The sequence below is a fragment of the Crocodylus siamensis genome, chromosome 3, assembly GCF_052110815.1.
Source record: "Crocodylus siamensis isolate JL-2025a chromosome 3, ASM5211081v1, whole genome shotgun sequence".
Taxonomy (NCBI): domain Eukaryota; kingdom Metazoa; phylum Chordata; order Crocodylia; family Crocodylidae; genus Crocodylus; species Crocodylus siamensis.
The window spans coordinates 170,199,371-170,211,080 of record NC_143397.1 but is presented as its reverse complement, the minus strand read 5'-3'; the positions used below and the strand labels follow the sequence as shown (position 1 = coordinate 170,211,080).

Below are 11,710 nucleotides of genomic sequence, written 5' to 3'. Positions count from 1 at the left end.
AACTTTCTGCAAAACAACTTTGTCCCTAAAATAGAAATGGCCACCACAGCCAGGTCATAACTGATGAAAAATGACTCATTTCCGGGCAGGTTCCTTAATTCAAAGGAATTAGAAATGAGTGATTTAAAAAATCAATTTAAGAGCATTGCTATAATGAACAGTACACGTTGCAATCATAACAGTTACGCACTCAACCTTTCAGCCCTGTGGGCCAAATGAGTGGCGCAGAGCCTCCCTGCAGACCAGATTGGACCCTGGGGGCCTGGCACCACCCCTCTTTGCCCCCCATACATTGGAATTGGGTCTGGGAGGGGCCAGTACTGTCCCCTCTTGTCCCAGTGTGCTGGGATTGGGCTCTGGTGCAACTCCCATTGAACCCTGCACGCTGGGATCAGGCACTGGATTCAGCACGCAGGGCTTGCGCCTCCCAATTGCCTGGAGATTTAGCAGCAGGAGAGTGGTGCCACTGCTCCCCTACTGCCAAATTTCCAGTCCTAAGGGCCAGATAACACGGTGCCGCGGGCCAGATCTGGCTGGTGGCTAGAAGTTAAGCACTCCTGACTTAAAAAGATCCTACAAATTTACAGTAACTCCCCTCCTATTCCATTTACCCATCTTACATACACTGAACATGACCGTTTTCATGTTACGTTGTGAGAAAAAGAAACCAAATCCAAATTATTTCTTGACATTTGGGGGGGAGGGGATAATTTACCATTCCACATCAAAAACTTCACACCAGACAGCAAATCAGAACACCAACTCATGTGAAACATCACCTTCAAACTCAAATACTGATATTTTGGCAATAACTAATTTATTAGTTTAATCTCTTTTTGGAGATTGTTCTCTTTTTCCATGTTGCTCACTGCTTACTCTCTAGGCTCTTCATCCACCATCTCTCTTGTTGCAACTCTTTGACATTCCTCTCATAGCAAAATCTTACCATCAGCAGTTTCAGTTTCCCTATCACCACCTGTGTCCTTATCCTGACTTCTCTTTTGCTTTCTCTTTTTCCGGATGGCCACTCACATAACCTAGTCTTGCCTAAATGCTGCCCCTGCTTGACTCTGAACTCACTCTCTTTGACCACCACCAGTGCATCAGCTTTAGAGCAACCACATTCTCATTTTTCATCAGTTCATACTTCCAGATCTGAATACTGTACTTTACGAACTTAATTAACAAACTCCTAGTTAATAAGCATCCACATCCAATACAAACAAAGCATGATAGTTTGTAATAATCCACACTCTTGTTAGTAGTCTGGATGTGAAACATGTATTCTATCATCCTGAACCAAAACAGGAGTCTCTATCAGTACAAAGGCATACTTTTTCTTTAGTGAAACAAAATTTGTAGAGCTACTTTGAATGTTGTGTAAGCTTTCTGGATTCTTTCTTCAAGTATTCAATGAAGACATAAGGAAGAAAGAAGCTAAAAATCTGCTTATTCTAAAATAAACCTATTAGTCTGCATTGTCATAATCCAGACTAATGACATAAATTACTGTTTATCATGAAATAATAGATTTCCTGAAGCAAAAGGTTTCCAGGAAGCCATATATTATCTTGTGACACCATCTCCCAGTGAATTCTGAGCAGAGGCCTTGCATTTACTGAAAAACCAGGGACTGAAGTGTTTGTTGAAGGATGCAGATAATCGTGTTTAAATATTTATATCTATGCATAGTTCAATATCTTATTTGATTACTGGAATTTCATATTTAGCTTCCTACATTTTCCACATAAGGCACATGGGCATTCCACTTTAGAATCTACTTAGCTGTTCTGGCTTATGTTCGTTACTAATAAAAATCAAAATTTCTATGCTAAGATAAATTTAATATAAAAGGCATGCTAGGTTTCTGCTTATCTTATGGAAAGACTGTAGTGTTCCAAATTGTGTCACAACTTGGATGATAAAAATATGATAAAAGTGGATATCTAGCACAATTCAGCACACATCCTCATTCAAATGAAATCCATAAGCACTAAAATAAATACAAAGGCATCATTCCACAGTGAACGGATAATTTATGTTTGCAAATTGAAGTATTAAAGGAGAGATTTATCACAACATATAACAGCCAGGGGCAGTATTCAGCTAACAAATAGAGTAGGCAAGGATTATAGTTGATACAGTACGTTAACAAAGAGAAATGCCATTAAAATAATTGATTGCCCATTGAACTAGAAGTCAGCCTTTTTTCCAATCTGTTTGCTTTCCACGTTTATCCACATTTTGTTCAGTAAATTCCATTGTTGCTCTTATATATACTCTCCATCCTTGGAAGTTTCCAAGAGCAGGTTAGATAGACATACTTTTTTTAGTGAGGGGCTTGAGGAGGGGGCTGGACTACATGCCCTCATTAAATCCTTTGTAGCCCAACTGTCCTCTGATCACATAGAAGGCAAGACAGAGTTACACCTTCTACCTGACTTCAGACTAACATGTCTTATTACCTCTCTCTCTCTTTATATATCAGTTAGCTTCTCCCTGGCTAAAGAGACCCTTGGTACCATCCTTATATTTTAAAGGATATTTTTTTTAAGACTCAATGTATTTAGAGACCGACCTCTCAGGAACTGTAACATTTAGAAACTAGTCAGCTAAAAAGATCAAGTTGGCAATGTCCCTTTAAATCACAAATATTTCAGTATATCTGCTATTTAAGCCTCATGCCTAGTCATTTCAATACTATACTTTTACTTGCAATGTAAACTCTTAGATTGTAACATTGAAATGTAATTATTTTGTTTCAAAAATTCATCAATTTAATAAAATACCCATTAATCAAGAAAATGTTACATTAAGAAACCTCAAGATGAAAAAAATAAGTAGTGTCAAACATTCAAACATTTTGCTAGATCATACTAACTGGAATGTAAGGAATTCATGTGTTGGCATTGAAGAATACCTGAAAAGAATAACAGGAAAGAGCTTAATCCTTCCAGAAAGCTGAGAATCAGAATTGCAGATGGGAGAAATAACTTTTAGAGAGCTATCATACTTGACAGTAGACCAAGGCACGTAAAGTAGGTATATAGGAGTTGTTTGTGCTATACCAGAACACTGCAAAATATAAGGAAGATGTTTCTGAATCATTTAACAGTAAATGAAAGTATTTTATAATACTGGATATACTTAAGCAATACAAGAAGAAAGACTTTATAGATCCCATATTCAATAATAATGAAAGGTTTTCGATTTCTATAACAAAGCTTCCTCCCAAAGACTGAGAATGAACCACATTTTTAGATACTGTCGTATCTAAGATAATTTCTATCCCAAATTATCCAAAGACAATAAAGTAAACTCAGTGCTAATTAGTTACATAATCAGTAAATTGGTTGAACCATTTTAGATGCTTCATAAGTCTGAATATAGGGTGACTTTTAATTTCTTTTTGAAGTTCAATGAATGACTCACTAAGACTCACAATGAAAGCCTTAACCAATCAAGGTGTTGGCAATAGCATGTGAAACTAAGAGGCTTTTGTGCAGAAGCTGCTGGAACAATGAATATTTGAGAGACTAAATACATACATAAATTAGTAAACAATTTACATGAATATGAAAAACTGCAAGCAGTAAAAGTTCCAAGAAGTAACTTTCATCTTCAGAAATCTACATTTAGGTCCTGCACAGACAATGGATATACATCTGTATAACTTTCAGTGCTTTTGTACACCAATATAAATTACACTGAGATCTGGTATGGATAAATATGCATCTGTTCCAGGGTAACTACATAAAGGGCGCATCTACATGTGTGTCCAATTATGCAGTTGTTACTCTGCAGTCATTTAGTACTTGTTTAGTACTGGTGGCGCATGGGTCATTCTCAACCTTATTGCGCAGGAGCAAAGAGCTACTGCACAGTAGCAATGGTACCACAGTTTGTGCCTACCAATGGTGACAAAAAATGTTATGTGTAGAGGCATCCAATATGGACAATTATTCTAGCACCTTGCTCATAAGAAGGCAGATAAGTCTTAAACAAATGGTTACTCCAGGTTATGCTGTAGAATGCTGATATTTATACGATCTACACTTGCACACATTTACTGTGCAGTAAATTAGTCTACTGCACAGTTAGTTACTACTCAAAAATACAATTAGTAAACTTACTGTGTAGTAGGGCACATGTAAATGCTGGCAGGGGGCAAATTTGGTTCACAAAGAACATGGAATTCCTCCAGTCTTGGCATTACTCAGCTTCCAGCTCTTCCAAGTGTCGGGGAAAACCGAACAGAATGAATCAGGCCCCAAGGTCACGGTGGGCCGGGGTGGCAATCAGATACGGACAGGTGGGATTATTGGCATAGAGTCAGGAGATACGGACCTGGAGCAGATTGAAAGGCAAGAGGATTTATTTGACTTACGCTTTTGGCATAGGCAGTGAAGTCTTCAGTTACAGTTAGGAACGTACAAACAACAAAGGGGTCTGTTGGCCCACGAGGTTCAGTCCGAAGACCTAGTCCCAGGGCTGGTCAACAGCTCATTAACAGGGAATAAACACAATAAAACGAAAACTGTAACACATAAACGATGAACTGCGTGACGCCAGTCCAAGGTGATGGACAATCGAGTGGTCGAAGGAGAAAGCCGAGGTCGGAAGCCAGGAGGTGATGCAGCGGAGACGTCAGGTCAGTGGAGTGAGCTGAGCCGTAATCAGTGAAGGAAGCCAAGGTCGATGATCCAGAACCGGGTTACAACAGAGTCCAAAAGGGTGATCCAAAATCGTAGCCGTTAGTCAGTACCAAGGTGAATCAGAAACCAGGCGAGTGTAGTCAAAACCGTGAGCAACGAGTAGTACGAAATACTAAGCGAAGGAGGCGAAGGAGGAGATCTATAGGCCCTAAAGCCTGACTGAGAGACAGTCCCTGCAGCAGCAGCCTCTGTCCTCAGCTAACGCGATTTCCCCCCCGAGGGTGGGGTTCACTGAACTTTTATATGAATTTGGTAGCCAATCAGAACCCTCTCCGCACAGAAATTTCTAGTCAGATTACCTCATGTCAGGTTCTGACTGAGCATGCTCTCAGTCAGGAGCTGACACAATCTGAGCATGCGTCTGTGGGGAAAGTAGGTCAACACTGATTGACAGGTCCGCAGGTCACCCAGGGGGCAAGGGCTGGGTGAGCCTTGGAACTTTCCACTCACAGAGTCAAACCGTGCATGTCAGTCCAGCTCTTCTGTGTTGGCAGCATATACTCAAAATTTTGCTCTGACACCAAGGAGCTAGGAACTGAGCAGCACCAAAACAAGGGAAGCCCTCAGGAGCTGGGAGCTGAGTAGCACTGGGACTAAGGAATTCTATTTCCACACCCAGTCTGGAGTTGGCTGGTAACTATCCTGCTTTTGGGGCAGATCCCAGCCAGCTCTGGACTGCCCAAGGAGATCTCCACCCGGCCCAGGGATGGCTGGGAACTGTCACATTCTGGGGCAGGCCCCAGCTAGCTGTGGGCTGCACAAGGAGTTCCCTCCACAGCCCAGAGCTAGCCAAGAACTGTCTAGTTCTGGGGCAGGTTCCAACTAGCTCTGTGCTTCATTAAGATTTCCACATCAAGTCTGCAGCTAGTTGGGAACTACCCCATTCTGGGCTGCATGAGGAGTTTCTGGGCAGGTCCCAGCCAGCTCCAGGTTGCACAAGGAGTTCCCTATCCGGAGCTGGCTTGGAACTTTTCCATTCTGGGGTAGGTCCCAGTCAGCTCAAGGTGGCCTAAGAATTCCCCCAAAATGGGGCAGTTCCTGGCCAGCTCCAAGCTGGGCAGGGAAATCTCCACACAGCCCAGAGCTGGCTGAGACCTGACCTAGAATGGGACAGTTCCTGGCCAGTCCCGGGCTGCACGGGGAAGCCCTGCTGGGCACAGGGCTTGTCCCCCTGTGCACAGGGTGGGAGAGCTCGGCAGCAGCAGCTGTCTCCCAGTCCCATGCACATCAGGCCTCCTCCATGTGTGTACGAGGCGAGGAGACAGCTGCTGCTGCAGCTGGCAGAGCTCTTCTGGCCCTGTACATGTGGATACCAGCCCCATGCTCCCTACCAGCACCCAGCTTAGCACCCAAGGGGAACTTGGACCTCCTGCTGGCTGCTGCAGGAGGTCAGAGCAAGGTGGGAGCAAATCTCCTCCCAAAAGGGAACACATGTAGATGTGCTCCCAGGTAACTTACTACACAGTATTTTTACTGTGCAGTAAGCCTACTTTGAATTAATAGCACATGTAGAATAGAATAGGTGTCAGTGTCCCACTGTCAGTGTTTTAGTGATTTTTTTTTCTTCTTTTCCTGGTTTTTTTTTTCAAATCTGTCAAACTAAGATCCCTGGACAAAAGTTCATCCAAAGAGATGAATTATTTGAGAGTCTAGGACAAGCAGCTTAATAGCTTTGAAGGTAAATGGAATAGGATAAAATAGGCCAAAAACTAGTTAAGTTCCATTTGAGCATATAAGGAGAAACAGGATTCTGCCCAAATTGTTGAACTTCAATATGTGCTTAAAAGCTTTGGAGCGTCAAGCCAGAACAGAAAAAGGGAAGATCAGGGCTTTCAGGATCTGAGACACATAACTTTCAATTTTGGTGGTGGTGGTGGTGGGGGGAACGATTACCTCTACACAGGCTGTGGTGATGACAGATAATAGATTTGAGCAAATGTTTACTCCAGGATATGCTGTATAGCAGCAGTGGCACAAGTTCCCTGGGGGCTGCCATTCTGGTGGCCCTTCTGAATCAGCATCCAGGGCTTGCATCTTGGTCAACACTTCCCCCCGCCCCAGTAAAATTACCCTACTGTAACTTGTGAAACTGAAAGCCTGTGTGCTCACCTGTGTCCTCTTTCATACTTGTGAAGGTTTCTGAAAGACAGCACAAATAAATGATTTCATTGTAATCATAAAGAAATTAATCAATAGTGTCTCAGGAAGCATAAACAAACAAAATATTGAGTCAAATGTATAATGAAAACATACGGAAAAATAAAATAATGTTAGGTAACAAGCACATTTCCAAGTAATAATTTCCATGAGCTATTGATGACCTTAGAATGTTTGAGCAAAGAGGTAGAAATAAGACTGAGTTATGAAAGGTCATCAATAAAAAGTATAAATAAATAATATATTCACAACATGCCTTTATATAAATCAGCAGGATGGGGAGTACTGGAGAGCTTGAAGAAAAACAATCAAGCTGGGGCACCATGAGGAAAGAAAAAACATATTTAACATTTCAGCTTGTTTTATGAAAATAAATATTGTGCAGCAGGTAACAAACTTTGCTGAAAGAGAGAAAGTATATTCTCATTGGAGACTGGTTACTTCCCAAAACATTACTTTATTAGAATATTCCATGTCTTATATAAAACCCAATATGATGTTGTTTAGAAGTTTAAGATTCTAGAGCAGGAGCGTCAGACATACAGCCTTCATGGCTGTATCATCTGGTCCATCAGACTCCTAGGGACTTGCAATTTGGGGGTGGGGCCCAACACTAAAGCCAGGGGTGTGCAGCCCTGCTGGGGCTGGAGTGGTGGAGGAGGAGTTAATGGTGGAGGAACAAACAAGAGCTGCATTAATCCCCTGCAGGTCCCTGATGCTGCTCACCCTGCCATTGGAGGTGGTTCCAGATCCAGCCTCACAATCTGGATCAGTCTTAGGAACCTAGGTGAGTTTGACACACCTATTCTAGAGTACAATGTGTACCATCCACCTAAACTTAGTCTTTTCCCCTAAACATTACTAAAAAGCAAACAACAAAACTGTTTTTAGTACATTGAAATTTATTATCTTATTTTTATGTCTTATTCCTTTTTAAGGTCCTTATTCCTTATTGATTTTTGTGCAGAAAGTATTGCTGATTTAAATTATGCCAGCTGAGCATAATTTATTAAAAATGTGAATGCACGTGTTAAAGATTTTTGAATGATAGGATTATAGAAAAGGAGGGTTGAAAGGGGCCTCAGGAAGCTATCTATTCCAACCTCCTGCTCAAAGCAGGACCATCCCCACCTATATCATCCTAGCCAAGGCTTTGTCTAGCTGGGTCTTTTGGTTTAATCTCCCCAGATAGCAATAATAAAAATCGGGCTGGCATATAAAGTACACAGGAAGAAGGTCCTGCTTTATCAGAACCTATTACCTCCATCTAAGCAGTATCTTTTTTTGTAGCCTTTAATCAGACTTATGACTGAGAGAAGCTGTTAAACATTCATACAAATAGGATAGGGGAAAAGTTTGAGAAACTCAACCATTTAACTTTTTATATACTTTTGTTATCATTTCTGTTAAAATGGGTAGTTTATTTCTATCTAAACTTTAACACTCCCAGTAAACACTAATCATTCTGGAGTTTTCCTTTTGAGTGTCTATATTGCCTCCACTTCATTCCAGCTAAATGTTATTGTTAAAACAACTTGTTTAAACCCACAAGTTGTTTATCGACAGCCTGTTGCACTCATATATACATTTTAATGTAGTACATAAACAACTATGTACAGCAAAGTGCTGACATTTTAAGATAAGTGTGCTTGCTATTTATATACTTTCAAACTGTCAGTCTTAGTCTTTGCTTTGTACACATCCAGAACCAACATTAGGGTTGGGGAATCATAGCAGGACTCAGGTCATGGGGAATGGCATGAAGCTGTTAGGTAATATCTATGTAGTGCAGGTGGGAAAGAGAGGCTCTCACCTTAGCATCTGCTTGGGCTCCACAGGTCTAAAGCTGCCTCTCTATGCATTTTCTTCTGAGCTTTAGTGTTTCATAGCATCTGCAATGCTTAATCCAATAATAAGAAAAGACATTAGGTTTATCTTATTTACAAAAACTCATTTGAAATAATATAGCAAGTGTTCCAGTTATTTTTCACTATTCATCAGGGAATCTAGTTTGAAAAGATTCGATCCCTCCATCTGACCTAGTGACCAAGAAATCCTTATGCAATTGCTTTTTTTTTCCAGTTTAGAATGTTTCTCTCTGAACAAAGGGGAAACAAAACTAGTTGGACATTCCCTACGAGAATGCAAAGCGGTATCTATTATGATATAAAACAGCCTTCAAAAGTAGTTTTAAGTATCTTAAACTAGGGCACAATCAATGATTTTAAGGCACCTACCAGTGATTATAGTAACTTTTATTCATGTGACTTAAGATGGAAAGGTCAGGACCTCTAATTTATGTTCCTGTTATAAAGTGCTAGGTCTTAATTTCCTCTCTTGAACTTCTGAAGTCATAACTTTACTATCATGATTGCAAACCATCTAAAGAAATGTACCTGGCCAATCTAAAACTAGATTATAATTGCAACTGTTGATAAGATAGCGGTACAATGTGATGGGGATGCCATAAATTGCAGTCTTTGAGAATAAATCATGTAAAAAATTCACTGTTTTAGTTACCCCAGTTTAGCTACTCTATGTGTTTTCCTGTCTGTTTTCCTCTGGAAACACAATTTCACCCTATTTTCATGATCTTACTATAAATCAGACTATGTCTTTGATTTTTATTACTCTCTGCATTTTAAGAAATGTACCAGTTCATTTCTAGCTGTGTCAACTGGACTAGTGCTATTAGCTCCTGATGTTATAATGTTCTACATGCATTATTTTTTCAATTTTTAACTTCTCTATTAAAATAGTGATTTTAGCAATATATATCATAAATATTTATGTCATACTATTTTAACGTTATCAAAATATAAGGACTCATTATTATCAAAATGAAACGTTTCAATATTTCTGAATCAATATTGGTGGGGGGGGGATTTCTGTTCTGCAATAAAGGTCAACTTTTTAGAATAAAAATAAATGTTGTGCTGAAATTTTCCATAGAACAGAGATTTTTTTCTCTGATTGGCTGAACTATTGAACTGCAGTCACCATCAGGGATTCCTGTCTAAGCAGAGAGGACACATAGCATCACCTTCATTTTCCTGAATGGATGGTAAGACTAGGATAGAGTAATTACATTATTTTTCTGCTCTTGATTCTGCCTTTTTTGGTGAAGGTATATAATATAGGCAAATTACAGAATCTAATCTATATTATTATTACTTATAGTTTCAATTTTTCAAGTTGAACAGCATAAAATTAAATCTGCAAACATATATTTAGACATTTAAAAGCAGTCTGATCTTTGTATTTAAAAATACCTCTGACTGAAAGCAATGAAAGCTTCTAGGAGTCAGTGTCTACAAAAAAACAGAATGAATTTATATAGGTGCCTTTCTTTGCATCTGATTCTATTCCTGTAGACCTGGCAGTATGTTCCTCCTCCCCCAGCACACAAAGCTACAAGCCTATCCACAGTCCTAGCCACAGTAACAGTTTACAGTTCAAGTTCCTAATAAAAGGCTTCTTAATAGATGAGAGTTATTATTCTTAATAGATGACAGTCTCATTTAAGTCAATGAAACAACATACCTACACAGTACAGTTGTATAAATATTTTAAGGGTTAAGGCTTAACCCTCAAGAAAGGTAAGTAAGAAAGGTCAGGAATGAAGAATTCATTCCTGATGTATAACATTATTATATACTTTGTGTACACCTAACTTCCCCACAGCATACCCAGTTTCTTAACTGATTTCTTGTAGCTGTCATAATAAATCTTGCCTTCTGATATTTAGCAAAACCGATTCATGAATACCCTACTTCCTTTAAAAAATGAATAAGAAAATAATTATAATTTCATTATATCTGCAAGGAGACAAATGAAAGTCCAGATAGTGCAATAGAATTTTTAATGCAATTTACACACTTCAGCGTCATTGCACACTAGTAAGACCTACAGCTGAATTCTGTTAGAGGAGGACATAGATTCCTTAGATGTTTATCTTTTATGCAGAAACATCCTCTCCCATACTGTTATTATAAGGTATATATTCCAAGAGAAAGTATATGATATGTTAGATACTCTTTTACTTATGTAAGTCAGAAGAGAACATATATTAGAAAGGCTAGTAGGGAAGTAGGAAGTGTGACTGTAGACCAGTGGTTCTCAACCTTTTCCTTACTCAAGGCACCCCTTGGAAAATGCCAGCTCTTAGTTTTCACTCGTAGTTTTCACTCATTTTTTGGCTATAGAAAAATAATACAGCAATTTTTCTATTGCAAAGAACACAGAAAGACCACAACAGATCAAACTGTTTTTAGGACTATGGGTTATTCTTTGAAATTGTTTAGTTTATCTTGTGACTCATGTTTATATACCTAACAGTGCTAACATTGCATGGAATTCTGTGGCACTCCTAAAAGGATATCAAGGCACCCCAGTGTGCTGTGACACCCTAGTGGTGGATCACTGCTGTAGACAATGGTGAAGATAAGTCAGAAAAGTTAGCACCTCAGTCAGATAACACACGCAGTAGCAGGCAACTGAGCTAGGACAAAATGAGTACAGGATGTCCTCAACTTAAGATGTTCTGAGTTACAATGAACAGCACTTAGAATTTTTATAAATTGACACCCTGTTTTGACTTTCTGACATCAGTTTCGACTTTACAACTCTTGATCTGACGCCACATCACGCCAGTGAACACGTTTGCTGCGCTGCCCATCTCCCTAGAAAACATCTGTTCAAACTTCCTTGGATACTTTCTTTAAGAAAGCAGACAAGACTCCAGAAGAACCTGCAGCCAAGACTCCTGAGAAGACTCCAGCCAAGAACCCTTCAAAAAGTCCAAGAGCCCTTTAAAGAAGTCCTTCTATAACAATATG

General features: G+C 39.6%; 1 long non-coding RNA gene across 1 annotated transcript; it reads right to left on the bottom strand.

Moving 5' to 3' along the window:
- Positions 1-1,996: 1,996 nt before the first annotated feature.
- Positions 1,997-11,493, bottom strand: LOC149869108 (uncharacterized). Its single transcript, XR_016441387.1, has 3 exons — positions 8,686-11,493; positions 6,825-6,854; positions 1,997-4,665 (listed from the first exon to the last, which is right to left on the bottom strand). It is a non-coding gene; the product is annotated as an uncharacterized LOC149869108 (long non-coding RNA).
- Between the last annotated feature and the right edge of the window lie 217 nt (positions 11,494-11,710).